At 44.0% G+C, this 16,729-nt stretch overlaps 1 long non-coding RNA gene across 1 annotated transcript in view; it reads right to left on the bottom strand.

Moving 5' to 3' along the window:
* LOC114448864 (uncharacterized) overlaps positions 1-16,729 on the bottom strand; it is a 64,534-nt gene that overhangs the window by 16,518 nt on the left and 31,287 nt on the right. The window contains exon 2 of the long non-coding RNA XR_003671923.1: positions 9,456-9,523. This is a non-coding gene — a long non-coding RNA (uncharacterized LOC114448864). The remainder of the gene's footprint in view (positions 1-9,455; positions 9,524-16,729) is intronic.

The raw sequence follows: 16,729 nt of genomic DNA, 5'->3' as shown, positions 1-16,729 counted from the left end.
AGGGTTTAAAAAGAGGACAGAAGGGGGGGAAAGAGAAATATATAAAAAAAAAAGACTCTCCCACCCAGCCAGACGAGCCAGACATCACGCAGAAATCCTGAGCAAGGAGACGGGAAGAGGAGGGAGGAGTAGGAGGAGGGGGTTTGGTGATGGAGGGAAGGAGGGCTTGATGGATGGAGGCAGGATGGAGGGAGTGTTTGATGTAGAGGGAAGAAGGTAGAGTGTGATGAAGGGATGCAGAAGGAGGAGAGGAGAGGATGCTGAGAGAAGCAGCCAGGAGGGAATTTATTGCAATCATTACACTTGATGGACTCACTGAAGCTGCACTTCATACACACTGTCTGGCTCCTGTCTGTGTGTGTGTAAATATGAAGCTTCCCTCTACACACCCATACACAGCCTGTATATCTGAGCGTACACACACACACACAGTCTGGCTGAGTGTTTTCTTTAGCCTGTTAACATTTATGAGGGAAAGGCGGAGACACCAGGAGAGGCGATGTGCAGGGAGGAGTGGTGGAGGGGGGATAGGGGAGGTAGTTTCTGTGTCATTCACTGCCTGGCCACCTGTTACAACATGGAGTCCTTTTTTCCACCTTAATATAAATTACACTACATATTTTTTCTTCTTTTCTCAGAACTCACCCTGTACTTCTACAATGGCTGCCTGCTGCTCACACTTGAACAACCTGTTCAGCAAACTACGGTTTCCTTTCCTGTATGTCCAGTGTGTGGATACACAATGACCAACACTGCTGCATTTACTCAAAGAGAAACACAGACTGTTGTCCTCGTATCTTGACTCTCTAATGACAGCAACAGACTGGCAACTTCTCCAGTGTGGATCCCACTTCTCCCCCTTTAACCGATGGGACAGGCTCCCTGAGTGGGACCTTATAGAATAAAATACCAAGGATAAACATGGGCGTTTCTAAGGCACCCCTAAACAATCAATTAATAAATTAAAACACTATGTAGACAAATGTATGAGGACAGACAACACATCATTCTGGTTTTCTGTCCAGCCCACGAAGCTCCGAACATAAAGCAAGTCTGATGAGTGGTGATGAGGTCAGGTGATGGGGAGGGAACAGGGAAGAGCTTTTATTTTGAAAAACAGACAAAGTTGTCATCTAAATACTTATTATATTTCCACAGGTATGTCCATAGAAGGACATTTATTGATTAAGCATGGGCGATCAAGCCACAACACAAACATTCATCAGCTGCACATCTGTCCATTTACTTTTGGTCGCATCGTTCCATTATATCCATCACTCTCTGCCTGCTGTTAGCAATAACCATAAGAGTTTCTCTTCCCTTAGTTTAGACCTGCAGTGCTTCAAATAAAAATGGAAAGTTGTCATGTCCATGGAACCTGAACAGAACATGCCACGAAAAGAGCACATAGCTGACATTTCATTAATGACTGCTGCTAAATGCATCATTTTAATTTTAGCTTTATACACATTTTTTGTCACTGTGTTAATACCTGTGTGTGTGTTTTTCTGTGAGACCATGTTCATCCCACTAGGGGCAGAACTCTTTTCTGTCAGCATCCTGCAGGTTAGCTCTTTTACCCAGCCAGCCAGCACTGCAAGCCTCCCCCGTTCAGCACGCCTGCCAGTCACCCAGACAGCCAGCCAGCCAGCCAGTGTGTCCCAAAGCAGCAGTCGCCCAGCGGTGCTCGGGTGACAGCGCTCAGATTTAAAACCCGGCAGCGGCGTTTTGTTTCTGCCCCGCTGACTCTTCCTATAACCTAACCGGGCTTTATCAGCACCACACAGACTGCAGCGAGCTGGATGCAGCACCTGGTGCAGGGAGGGAGGAAAGAGGGGAGGAAGGGAGGGAGGGGAGACAGAAATAAAAAAAATAAAACGAAATCTGGGAGAGTGGATGTGGAGGAAGAGGAGCAGAAGGTAGAAGAGGAGAGCAAGGGGGGGTGTAATGGAGCAACTGGGGAGCTCTTTCACACTCCACTGTGGGCTTGCCCTGCCAATGACCCTGTCATCAGTGTGCGCATATGTGTGTTTGTCCGTGTGTGTGTGTGTCATTGCTTCCGACAGGTGTCCGATATTAAATCCTGCTACCTGACACACTGTCGGCTGCCAAACCCACAACTGGCTATACCTTCTTCACACACACACACACACACACAGAGCATGACTTCATATCAGAGGTGGTCTTATCCCTCGCTGGGCCAGATGAAAAATGACTTTGCCTCCTGGGGATGAGTATGCATTTGACAGAGTCCAGTTTATTCAGGAGTGTGGTGGAGTATGAGGCCGAGCGGACTGAAAGTCACCTTGACTAAGGGTTTTTTCCCCTAATTGCTATTGATCAGCAGGGACAGCAGCACTTCCAGGTTTTTTACAGTAGATCAAAGATTCTTGAGCACATCTGAAGGAGAAATCACTGGTCCTTTCCTCCTAAATGCAATTAATAACCCGTCAGCTGAATTAAACATTCATTCATTCATTAAGTTGGGTTAAGTTGGGGGGGGGGGGGGGTCTTCAGTCTAGAGCTGCACCAATATTAGCTTCTTGCAGATATATGTTCTTCAGAAACTTTCTTCATTGAATAGTCCAGGTGCCAAAGAGAGAGAGAGAGGGAGAAATAACATCTGACCACAAACCTATTGCTTCATCCCTGGTTATATGTTTCAGCTCCTCTCCTTTTCATTAGACCCATAAATATCAACATGACAACCAAATATCACACAGCAGTCAGCAAGACGAACTAAAGAAAGTCCATTTGCTTTCTAACCTTTATCTGTGGTCAGGTTCTAAATCTAGCCCTGGATCACCTTGGATCACCTTAGATGTGGACCACTTTAAGTATGTTGTTAACCATGCTGCCACTGTGACCCAAGGAGCTGAGATATGACTTTGTAGGGATGTAAAAGCAGTGAAGCAGCCCTCAGTCCACTTATTTTGCATACCGGCCTTGCTGTAATACATCTTGATTTAAAACCAGCCACACACACCTTTCAGACCTACAAACCATTTTTTCAGCTCATAATTTTAGAGCTGCAAACTTCGAAAATGTTTCTTTAAAGGAGGATCTGACCTCAGATGTTTTCAGTTCATTAAAGGTTGGCTGGAGTGTGTGTGTGTGTGTGTGTAACCTCCAAAACACTAACACGGCGTAACAAAGCACTGGTCCGACTGACCTTTTACATGCTGTGGTGTGTGTGAGTCTGTGTGAAGCCATGCGGTGATGGAAAGCTGCGTGATCTCTTAAAAAAAACAACACCCCCACTCCCCACCTTCCACCTCCACCCACCCACACACACACACACACACACAACATGGGCTACACTCCTTGCATCTCAGTTCCAACACCTGATGATGCCTGATGGACAACTGAATCACAAGCTTTGGTCACACTGTCTGTTTTGCTCTGAAGTGCGGTATTAAAATGTTTAATATAGCCTGGGGCTCATGGCAACAGCTTTGATCTTCAGTGTGGAATATTTTTAAGCGAGCGCGGTCAGTCGCAGCTCGTTCTTTTTGCCTTTTGCATTGTAAACGAGTTCTTCTTCAAACTTTTCTTTGCTGTGAGCTTTTTTTTTTTTTTTTCTCCATCCTGCTGTCACACACCGAGGAGTTTAGGACAGGATGTGCCTCATATCAGCAGCCAAAACCTGGACTCCTCTGTTCTGCAGCAGTAAAGAGCTGTGTGCTGCCAAAGCGGCCGCTGTGATCTGAACAGCTGAATAAATCACCTTTTTAAAAAACGATAACGATTAGGACGGAGGGATGCTCCGGAGCTGGCTGCCGTTGATCTGTTCCTCCCCGCACAGAGTCGCATCATATTTATGAAAGATAAGCATACATACAGCACGAGACATTTGGTTTCCCTCTCTAGAAGTCGTACGCATTGATGGCAGGCAGGTTCGAGTGCAGATGAGATAGGCCCAGACAGGAAGCCGGAGATGCTTTTGCCAATCAGTGTCATGAAAATTGCTCACACATGCACGTATACGTGCAGACAAACACTTTAAGACAGGCCTGCTACAGTAACCTGTGTATGTGTGTGGGTGTGTGTCTAGATTGGGCGGCTCTTTCACCCAGATTGCAAGGACACCTCTGGTTCCTATCAATGGAAATGTTTACATTTCCATCCTGCTTTCTCACATCAGATCGAGACACAAAGTCGAGGACAACAAGGACACTATGTCCTGATACTTCAAAACATTTCCTCAGTTCTGGACAACACTAAGAAATCAACATGTGTTAGGCCAAATCTAACATCCCATATTCATATATTCATATACATACAACAATGTTTTCCACAACATATCCCCACATCACCAGCCACCACCAAGTGTTACTATATGTGCATGAGTGAGTCTGGAATAAGTGAGTGATGGCAAACTGGCAAAACTTCTCCGTTCCCACTGGAGAAAGTCATTCCAGCTAGAGTAGGATTGAGCCCAGACAGCCTTTAAGCTGGATGCGTTCAGACCTATTTTCAAATCTGGCTAGCACACACTTGTGTCCGCACTCAATCTGGCTTCATACAGCGTGTTTGCTGTCCTCCAAAAAACTAGGTGGCACCTCGTAATATACAGAGTCCGTTCAGGCCGTGGTAGGACCGCGTGTGCGCTTTTTTGTCCCGTGTTGCGCCCTGTGAACCGGAAGTAGCACATCGCTAACCGGAAGTGGCATGTCGCTAGCCGGATTCGCTCGCCACATTTGCGTTGACACTTGAGCCACATTTGAGCCAATCCGGCTAGATTCACCTCTCGTGGGTGGATCTAGCCGGAGTGAAATCAAACTGGATACAGCCGGATTCGAGGTGTTCACACTCAGAAAAAACACATCAGGATAGGCCCGAATCCCGCTTTAGCCAGATTTTTTTCCCCAGTGTGAACGGGGTATTATAAGTGACAGTTATATGAGTACATCAATATCACATATGTGTGTCTACAGAGGCAAACCTATATATGCATGAGTATGAATGATAACATGATAAATGATAACATGGCAATCAGAAGGATGTTCTCAGAGTGTAGGAGTGAAAAACCCTGTCGGCTGTTATCTCAGGGAAAAGATTCCTACGGCCCCTCCCGCCAGGCGACCATGTTAACTGAGAACACCTTTTACAATGTAACAAAACATAACAAATTCAGAGTATATAGTTCAATGATCAAATGATTATGAAATTACTGAAAAACAACTATTATGTAGGAATGTCATTTTCCCCTATGAATACATGTGTCGCACTTTATGTGTATGTTATGTCATGTATATCATGTATGTCAGGTGTATATCAGCTCATTCCTTATCTGGATCATCATCCAGGTACGATGGCACTGGGAACAGACCAGGTGTCCTCAGTCCCATTTTCTGGAGAGCAAGGTGGTATTGGGCCTGTTGTTGTGAAGTGCCCCGCTGGAAAGCTACACATATGTTAGCATTGGGAGTTCTCCTGAGGGATCCCTGCTGCAGTTCAGCAGGTGAGTCTCGTTCATTTTGGTCATCAAAGAGTGAGGCATTTACACCGTTGTCAATGTCAAAGTTTCCATCGAATTGAATCACCAGTTAATGACGGGTACGTTCCAGCAGTGTTCATTTTAAGTTTAGCAGTTTCAGTGCTGGCTTTGTTGTTGTTCTTTAATTCTTTAAACACTTCAGAGACACTTTTTCTGTAACTCTGGCCTTCGGTTTTAAACATTTTTTATGATTTCAAGCTCTGCCTCCTTTTTCTTCTCCCGCTTTTTAGATTTATCTTTAGATTTGTAGTCTTTTATTCTAAACCTTTTGTGTGTTTCTCCCACTTTTCAGACACCTTTTCTTTTTATTTTTCCTCAAATCACCAGAAAATATTGTATTTTAATCTGCTGATAGTGGTCCTTTAATGCTCAGGAGTAGAAAAAAAGCAGTCAAGGTTGGTTGTGAGCAAAGGGCGGGGCGGGGCGGGGCGGGGGGGGGGGGGGGGGGGGGGGTTCTCGGGAGTGATCTAGTTGTGAAAACTTTTAACCCTTTTTCTGCAGAATGTTTTTTAGACGCTAACCGAGCTGATTTTTCACAGACGCACATGAAAATTGATCAATTTTTTAAAAAGTTATTTTTATGAACATTTATACAAACATTAAACAGTGTGCCAACACAAAGATCTGGTTGATACATACATCAATTTTAACCTTTTTAGCGTGAATATGACTATAGATATATATACATACACAAACTTTTCAGCACAAATAACATTCACACCTCACAAAATGCACTCACACATACTGGATAACGACAATAGTCAGGTTCTGTCTGTCAGTCAGTCAACTGGGATATTATGGGGAATGCTTGTGTGTACGTGAATAGTCCACTGGCCTCCACTTGTCATTGTCCACTGCGTTTAAGATGCAATGTTTCATGTATATTTTATTTACTGTGTGACTTTGGAAGACTGATCAGCTACATCAGCCTCTCCCTATGATCTCTGTGACAATATCTCCAAGCCAATGTTCATGTGCAATCAACAATTTACACTGTATCTATGAGGTCTGTTGCTCTTAAGGAGCTTATAATTGTTATATGATAATGACATACATAGATTATCTTTCCCGGATCTAGAAGTAGTAAAACCTTTGGATCAGTACCTTTTGCCATCGTTCTGGGGTCGGTGTACTTTCACCTCAGGCTTTACATCGAGTACAAGCTGGCACCCACAACCTAATAGGGCGACACCTCCCCTTTCGGTTTCTGGATTGTGCACTGCACCTACTCACCTCCCCAGCCACTGCTGTTTGCTCAGTCTCGGGGGCCTGACCTTCCGTCACCCCAAAATCACATACATTTCACAATCCGAGCCAGGGGCTCTCCGCGGAACCCAATGAAACCCAAGCCCTATCACTTTATCTTCTATTATCACAGTTGCAACTCTTCCGTGCGCACACAACTCTGGCAGCTCAACTGCCTTCAAAACATCACAAAAGTCCAATTCTCAACAAGTGACTATCGTCACTACCTGTCTCACAGACAGAATTTAGATTCAGCTGCAGCTCTAAGATGTAAATCTGTGTGCGAATTAAAATGTAATAAGCTCCTACCTTTTATCGGTGGACCTTTGCTTCCCCGTTGTGTGAAGAAGAAGAAGAGTCCCTGTACCCCAAGAACAACCAGCGTTGGGCGCCATTTATGTTGAGGATGGAATCAGACAAATGGAGTCACAGGTTCTGCCTTTCGCGGGAATTTATTAAGATCAATTGTTTCACACGTATCAATCAACAATTTCAACAGCAAAGTCCCCCAGTCCCAAGGCTAAGTCTCGTTTTATAGCAAAGCATGTCTTTGTGGGTGTGTGTGTGTGTCTAGATTGGGCGGCTCTTTCACCCAGATTGCAAGGACACCTCTGGTTCCTATCAATGGAAATGTTTACATTTCCATCCTGCTTTCTCACATCAGATCGAGACACAAAGTCGAGGACAACAAGGACACATGTTGTCCTGATTCAAAACATTTCCTCAGTTCTGGACAACACTAAGAAATCAACATGTGTTAGGCCAAATCTAACATCCCATGAGCATATTCATATATTTACATACATACAACAATGTTTTCCACAACATCAGGCAGGCAGATCTGCTGCACAGGAGAACATGGCTGGGGTAGAAAACAGACACACTCTCAGGATCAGTGTGTGTGTGTGTGTGTGTGTGTGTGTGTACTGTTAAGATGGAACTCTTAAAAAGATTTGATAGACTTTATCTGCCTAAACATTTTACCAGTCAGCCATTTTATTTGAGAGCAGCTGCTCCTTCTTATCGTGTCGTGTTACGAGCACAATAAGCACAATTTTAGCCTCTACTCTGACAAGGAGAGGCTACCAGGACTGATTAAAACCTCTATAGAGGCACATTTTTAATGTTTCACTTGGGTGACCCCGTGTGGCAGGATAAAAACAATGAACCTATGGCAAACAAGGCATGTCAAAAGATTCACACGTGACAGCCTCAGAATAAATGTGCAGCCATAAACCATATTCAGCAGGGCTAGCATCTGCTAATTAGCACTTACGTAGGGACAATCAAGGATCTCATTAGTTTTGCAATTACTTCGTCATGAAGCAAATTATGATACAGGACCACAGACAGTACTAAAGAGAAATAAAAAGCTTCAAGGTTCATCCTCTGGGCACCATGAATGTTTCTACATTCGCGAACAAACACACAACCTCTCTCTTGCCTCGTACACTCGCTCTAGTATTATTATGATTATGATTATGCCACCTGTATGAACTGGATACTGTGCCACCTGGCTGAACAGAAACAGGAAGTGCTGACCAATGCACATCCAGGCTGACAGACTTCCACCATTTGTTCCAAGTCACCGAAGAGCACAGGGACATCTTGTATTATACAAACAGTGGGTTCATTGGAATGGCACTGCATTGGCTTTGTGGGAAACCCTGAAACACTGTTTCCTCCTATACAATATAAATTACCCAGAGACGATTGCAGTTGGTGCAAGTTGTTTCCCATATCCTCCGTCTGCAATACTTGCTACAATCAGTGTGTCTAGAAGCATGTACCTCTCTGCTGTCATCACGTTCATCTGGATTCCTGGGGCTGATCCAAGCGGCAACCTTCGGGGCTCAAAGTTGAAGCCCATGCGGAAGTGTCAAAACTTGCAATTCACGCCGCAACCACTGGGGGCTGGCTCCAAAAGCGAGTAATTTCCCATAGACTCCCATGTTAAAATGGCCGACTTCACAGCAGAAATGAACATGTTTACAGCCTGGTACAAAAAAACCACTCTGGTCTCAAATGATTAGTTTTCTTCTAGTGTCGATTGTACGGGGGAATTTTTTTACAACTCACTCGTTTCAATTGTATTCAGACTTAAAATTACGCATAATTATGGGCGTTGCCGCTTGAGCGACAGACGGTTGACGTATCACAGCACGGGTTTCCTGCTTCCACGATCGCCTGCCCCCTAAACTCAGTTCGTGCTCCCCCTCTTTGTCCATATTTGGAGTTTTGGCGGATGTGACGCTGCCAACATGGCGGCGGTCAGAGCGTCCCAGAGCCTCAGACGATCCTCAGAACGGCTCTTCAGAAACAAACAGGTGACGTCACAGAAGCTCTGTCCATAGTTTTTACTGTCAATGGGCTGATCTTAGCTTTCTGCCATCATCAATAGTGTAGCCAAGCGTTAGCTGCTGAAGTTGGCTAAGCAAGGCAGTCGGACTTAGAGATTTTTCTTGAAGACGTATAAATAAAGATTATGGTCTATTTCTATTTGTATTATTTGTGATACTTGTATGCACCAGCCCCATGCTGGAGATCCTGCAAACTAGTTTTTCAAAATACAAATGTGACTTTGTTTCCAATTATTGACTCAGACTGGTTGTTGATGATGCCATAGATGATTATGAAGAGCGCATGTTATTTTGATGGCTGACAGCCCTTGTAAACAGACGATTAGCTGAATCACATGAAAGAGACTTACATTGGTGGTGTTCTGGGGTTCCTGCCCTCTACAGCCACATGAGGAAGACAACTTTGGGGATGCAAAGCCTGGGTGGAAAGGTGGATAAGACGGATATGAGTGATGAGGCTACACAAAATGTATTTAAAGCACTCGTTAATCTTGTCACCCTGCAAACTGCACTTCACTTCTACCAACACCAACTGGACCAAAAGATTAGCTTCCCCCACCCAAAATGCATTGAAAGTCACCATCATAGCTGAGATCCAGCCTCACTGAATGCTAACCTCCAGCAGCAACCGACAGACCTTCAATGTTTGTGTCATTTTCTTGCTGTTAAGAAAATTGCAGGTCCTCATTTGGAACAACATGTAAACAACGTGCATGTTGAGATGCATTTATTTCATCTTACAGCGTAATAGCTTTGCACACATCTGCCAATAAGCTGAAATGAAGGCTGTCCAGTAATTAAAGTAACTGCAATAACGTTGATGCTTCCAAGGTATTTTAAAAAATAATGAGAGCATCTTATTCTGTGTCTCCTGCTGTCTCTGTCTGTGGTCTGCAGCTGTTGATTCTGAACTGATTCAGCTGATTTCTGCAGTTTCTGCAGTATATATTTTTTATTTATTTATTCCATCTCTCATCTACAACCTTCAGTATGTATTTATGGGATATTTCTGTGCCTCAATCTCCGTTTGGCATTTGTGAAATTTACTGAAAAACAAGACGCTCAGCACAAACATCTGATGCACGCTTGAAGCTTTTACACGGCTGCTGTTATGAATAGCTTCCTGAACACTTTGAGTCTGAGCTATGATCTGTGACATTTCCCTGTAAAACATAGATTCGGTATCGCCCCTAAAGACTTCTCCACGTCTGAAAGAAATACATGAAGGTTCCCCCACATGCACGAGTCCCAGGTGAGCTTTGACAATAAGGTTCATTGGTGCAAGAGGAAGACGTGGGATGCTGCCTGAAGCAAAGATCCTGCCACAAAGAATGAAACTGATTAGTTATGTTGGGTGGTGGTGGTGGTGGGGGGGAGCTATTTTATTTCTGCTGTTCTCAAGGGCTGAACGCACAGCCTTTGTGTGCTTAACTGCATCAAAAGCGCAGATGAATGGCCTATTTAACGAAGAATCCCCGATGAGCAACGTCGAACCACAATAAAGGTCTCCAAAAACACAAATTATGTACGTTATTCAAACAACCTTGGTTGGTGAACAGCACATCTGTGACAACAACTTGGTAAAAAAAAAAAGAAAGAAGGGCAAATTTAAGCTGTGTGAATAGGGCTGATTAGCAGCTAACAGGGACACTGACCCAGAGAAATGCAAAAATAAAATGCTGAATCTGTCACGGCCAGGTACGGTAACACAATAATGGGCAGAGCAGAGAGCTTAATTATACACTTTTCACTCCACCTTTGGGTTCGCCGGGTTGAGTGTGTGAAAAATGACAGCACTTATATGAAGGAACACTCCAGAGTCCATATCACACGGATATAGGTTCAGCACAGGTATGATTAGTGTGTCTCCAAGTTTGTTTTAAAAACAAAAGTGTCAAACTTGAAACTCTGAAAAAAATCCTATTCTTCTTATATATGAATTATGATTTTAGCAGTGGAGTACAATCTCGTTCAGGATGACTCTCAAACCTTAGGTCACAGGGGTGGATGGGAACGTGACATTCCAGCCACCTACAGTTGAAAGCTGATGTGGATTAGCAGATATGAGTAAGCTCTAAATATGCTTTGACATTCTTCATGCATTGACCCTCTTGAGCTGAACAGCTTCTTTGCAGAAACCCCAAATTTTGTATCTTTGCACATGTTTTCTTTTGCTCAAATGGGACTTGAAAACAGCTAGTGCTCTGTTCAGCATCACAAAAAGTGGTAATATGTACATTAAGTTTCATATTTAGGACAATGAACAGCGTTCAAGACATCAACCAAACTCTTTAATATCTGACAAGACTGACATTTTAGGAATTAACTGAATACTATTCAGCATTTACTTAATTTCTTTAAAAAGAAGCTGGCTGGTGTTATTGGTGCAGACAGAGGAGCTGCCTGCACCAATAACACCAGCCATCTGTTGGACGCCATAGAGGACTCTGTCTCCACACCTACCTCCTTCTCCTTTGTGTGTGTGTGTGTGTCTCACTCAATGTTTTTCTTTCAATCTCTCCCTCTGTATCTAATAACTCTTCTTGTTTTCTCACTGTGTGTGGCGCTTTTACTCTCATTCCACCGACTCTCTCCGCTGTCCAAGGCAGGACAGAGCGCAGGGTGGGAAGACAGGACTCAAAGGAATGCAGTCATAATAAGTAATGCTACTCAAGCCATCAGCTATGAAAACTACAAACGTTTTACAGCTTGGAGTGTGTGTGTGTGTGTGTGTGTGTGTGTGTGTGTGTGTGTGTGTGTGAGAGAGATCCTGTGTGTTTTGCTTACTGAGCACACCTGACAACCCAGGCACACCCATTATCACAATAAAGCCATTGTGCAATCTGTGCTGTGGTTTGGATACAGTTATGTTTGAGCATGTGCGTTTACTGTATGTATGTGTGTGTACATCTGTGTGTATGTGTGAGAACATGAGCCACTGCCGAGGGTTTGATTACTGACTGATAGTGACTGCTGTCAACTCGTTAACAGACAACAGGGCGAAGACAGGAAGCAGAGGTAAGGATCCGCTGTGTGTTTCTGTGTGTGTGTGTGTGTGACTCAAAATGAAGCAGATGCAAAGATCTACCGGTGACTAAGATCCACCAGAGACCCTGGTTCGCGGTTCATGTTGTTTTCAGTTGGCGTTTTTTGGATCCCTTTTTACTACCTGGTGAGAAGGAAGACTATTGTTTGGATTGTTTGGATCTCAGATACCACAATAACTATGCAAATTCATTTTCTTTTCCATACAAAGAATAAGTCCAAGTCCTGTCTCTGTGGATGTTGAGTTGGAATTTCTGGGGGCTGCACCAAGTGAAAATCCAAAGTGTTCTTAGCAATTCTGCAAATATTTTTGAACAAGTCCACCAAGTGGAACTGGTTGTGAAGGGAAGGGATTCCAGACCTAGTTCACAGGGAGAAATGGTGCAGAGTGAATGGGTATGGCTATCCAGGCTAAGAAGAATAAACCAGAGATAACTCGCACTGGACTATTAGTCGCACCAGCGGGCCAGCGTAAATCACTACGTTTTTAGTCACTAAATCACTACGTTGCCTCCTGAATTCCTCTTAACTTAAGTGGCAGGGCATTGGGAGTGAGACACACGCATTTCAACAAGACCTCACATGGAGAAATGATTAGCTTCACCTCACAGAAGAGAACCGTCAGCAAAGGGACAGAACAGCTGCCATTATATCTGCGATGGGACGTCAGGACACACGGCTGACTAATTGTATATTTTTTCATAGATAAGTCGCACCTGAGTATAGGTCGCGTACCCAGCCAATACAGTAGTTCAATTAAGTCACACTGCTACATTAGCCTTTATAATATGATGCTTCCAGACCCTGACCATGCATCCATGTAAGATGCAGTTGGAGTGCCACAAAGTTCCATCACTTTGTAACATGTTAGCATGCTAAATTGTTCAAAAGTCAATATACTTTTGGCTTCATTGGCCTATTTTGTGTACATCTGAGGATTACTATGGAACAGATTATGATACTTGGACAAATCTGAATTTTGATGAAGATAATTGAATGTCAAGCTACCCATCAGAGGACACTTCAGCAAGGACCAACGTGTCCTCTGTGTTAATGCCATGGATGGGCCCACATTCATAGTTTTCAGAATGAACTAATGCACAGCAAGCTCTTCTTCTTCTTTCTGCTTTATGTCAAAAAGAATTTCCACCAAAACAAAATGCACGGAGGTGTTTCTTTCATTTCTTTCTCAAATAACATGAAAAAGAATCAAAAACCAAGTTAATGTCTGTTCAAATATTTTTTTTTTCATGGTCTTTTTTTTCCCTCTCATCTACCGCACACAACAAAGCTGCAGCAGACAGTCATGTTCACAGGTCGCTCCCTGTTACAACTTTCTCAAATCTCAAAGTTAACGAGCGGTGCATTACAAAGCTGGGAGACGTAGCCACGGGGCAAAGCCATAAATCAAAGTGACTCGTAGGAAATTATCATATTTATTATGTGATGAAGTGTGTGTTTATTCTAGCACTCCAGGATTGACAGGTTCTGTCACAAATCTTCCTGTAATAGTTAAGTACCATCAGAGTGCTGCTTTGACAAGTGCTAATTATTACACAGAGCCCTGTAAGTGGAGAGGTGGAGGTCAGGAGGATGTGATTTGTGGCTCCACCTCTGAAGGTGTGCAGTTTCAGCTGAACTCGATCTTTTCACACCTCAAATGCGCACATACCTTCACCTGCACATGGTCTCCAAATAACTTCATTTTCATTTTAAGTTTAGTGCAATACAACGATATTTAGTTGATCAGCAGATTTAAGTCTCCTCATACGTATTCATACATGTTTTGTGTCAGCAACACACCAAAGAAAATGTGTTTGACATATCAATGCAACACACACAGACACACGCACACACACTCGTTAAAATGCAATTTGTTGGGTTTTCATGTCGATCTTATCTTGAGCTTATCCAGTTAAATGGAATCTTATCAGCACAGCAGCAAAAAATTAACTGCTGTCGCTTTGTGCAATCACAGCGGGTTTGCCTTTTTTTGGGGGGGTGGTTGTGTTAGGGATGTCCCGATCCGATCACATGATCGGAAATCGGGCCCGATTACGTGATTTCAGACTCGATCGGAATCGGACATTACCTCCCGATCAGGACTCGGATTTTTTTTAGGACTGTCAAAGTTAACACCTTCTGTGCAGGGGTATGACAGCTGCTTTTGGTGGGACAGGTCCTGGTTCGAGACCTCGATGTGCCGCGTGTGTGAAATCTCCCAGTGTGGCGGCACACACACACACAGGCCTGTCGCTAAACAATAAATCAATTAATTGCACGATAACTTTAAATGGGCTCAATAAGTTTTTCGGCCGCGATAAATTACATTTGCACGCTTGTTTGTTTTCCTCTCTCTCCCTCTCGCTGCCAAAGAGGCTGGATGACAAAAGGCGTCACTCGGTGCGTCGTAGCGTATAAAGTGTGCAAAGTCCGGCCGTCAGATTTAAAATGTCCCGCGGCTTCTGTCTTAAAATGTGTCAAATCAACAGGTAGTTCTTATTTTTTTAACTCATTGTGTGACGTTTACGGGATGTTCTGAGCAGACCACGGTCAGCTCGCTGTCTGCGTCGCCACGGTGCGTCACAGCGCTGCAGGGCTTGGACGCTGGTTACAGCAACACAGAGAGCTGTGAAGCTGCACAACACTGGTTCAACACTTCCACACAATTCACCACAAGACTAAACATGCTTATGAATACAACGTGCCATCAGAGAGAGTCCGCGTTGTACGAGTGAAGTTCTCTGCCTTCTTACTGGCGGCACTCGCTGCAGCGCCACCCAGTCTAGTCCTCTTGCCCAGTCCTCTTGTGCCATCTCTGCTATTTTATGTGTTTCTGTCTACATGGTGGCGTTTTTAAAATTCGCTGATGCGCATACACACACGCAAATGCGTGCGCACACAAACACATGTGCGCACAGGTGAGCCCACTCGCAGCAGCAGGTAGAGTGCGTGTTGTTTGGCTCTGTTGCTCATGACGTGCTAGTTGGTTTGACTTAACTCCATTGACTATGCTCAGATAAGCCATGGTAATAGGCCTACCACTACTCATAATAATAATATTAATATCATTAATAATAACAATAATAATAATAGTGTTGATGATTGGGGGCCTTTCCAGTGTTAAATGTTCTTTAGAAATCGTGACAGGCCTACACACACACACACACACAGGTTTTGCCGCAATGAGTGCCTTTATAGAAAGTATCGGATCGGGACTCGGTATCGGCAGATACTCAAAATCAAATGACTCAGACTCGGACTCGAGGGCAAAAAAACCTGATCGGGACATCCCTAGGTTGTGTGTGTGTGTTGGTGGAGGTGGACTGGGGGGGGGGGGACTAGCCTGTATTTTAACTGTACACAACAAAGAGCCATATGTTTTTTTTTTTCATTGTGTCATTCATGAGGACTGCAGCAAGGTGTAGCAGCTCTGACAATGACGGACTACTTCAGTGTAACAGCAGAATAATCATATACATATATTTTTACTCCATATTCATAATAACCGCTACATCTAGGTGGTGTTTATGTGCCTGAGATGCAGAGGTCCTGACCTTTAGCAGGTTGAGTGGAACTGCAGGCCTTATGCAGCTTCTGAATGAAACATGAATGTTTTTCTTGACGACCCTTCTTACAGCCACACAGCTCATTCATTGGATGACTGAAAGAAATGCCGGATGCTGTTTGTTGTTGAGATTCTGCTTCAGGTTTGCATTAGCTCAACTATTCAGGTTCCACCACCACAAGCTCCGTTCAGTGACTGCATCCTTACAATAGCTGACCTCATTTCAAAACAGTAATGTGTGTGTGTGTGTGTGTGTCACAGCACTGCTGTATTATAGGTCAACTGATTTCTATGGATGATGCCGATCCTTAGAAATGAATGCAGGTGATATTGATGCCTGCCCGGTGTTCTTTTTTTGTTCTTTTAACTAGGGTGATATAGACTAGTGTCTGTAAGCTTCACAGAACACCTGGAGGCATATTATCTGTGAGGTTATACTTGCATGTACCGTGATATTGGTATTAACATTTGACAGATAAAATGAAATGAACTAAAAATGAATTATCTGGATTGGCACAGTGGTGCAGTGCTTAGCCCTGCCACCTCATCTTGCCATGTCTTTGTGGGTTTTCCTCCATTACCAGTAAAAACTATGGACAAAGCTCCTGTGATGTCACCTGTTGTTTTGAGGGTCGGTGGAAGGCTGGGAGCGTCGCCATGTTAGCAGTATTACAGTCTGCCAAAACTCTGAATACAAGCAAAGAGGGGAAGCGCGAGCGGAGCTAAGGTGGGCCGGCAGGCAAGGAAGCAGGAAAGGTGTGCTTTGACACGGCAATCTGCTGTTTGGACTAGCCTCTCCTCCAGTGACAGCTGGGATAGAGTACAATCCACCCCGTGACCCTGTAGTACAGGATACAGCAGGTTCTGAACATGGATAGATGAATGGACTGGTCCAAAGACTAAGGCTGGGGACTTTCCCAGTCTTGGGAGGACAAATTAACAGAGAGGGGTCACAGACTTAACAACTGCTCCTGATGAGGGGTCACAGACTACATCCAACTGAACTGAACT

Source organism: Parambassis ranga, chromosome 16, assembly GCF_900634625.1.
Source record: "Parambassis ranga chromosome 16, fParRan2.1, whole genome shotgun sequence".
NCBI lineage: Eukaryota > Metazoa > Chordata > Actinopteri > Ambassidae > Parambassis > Parambassis ranga.
This window is presented reverse-complemented; position numbering and strand designations above follow the sequence as displayed.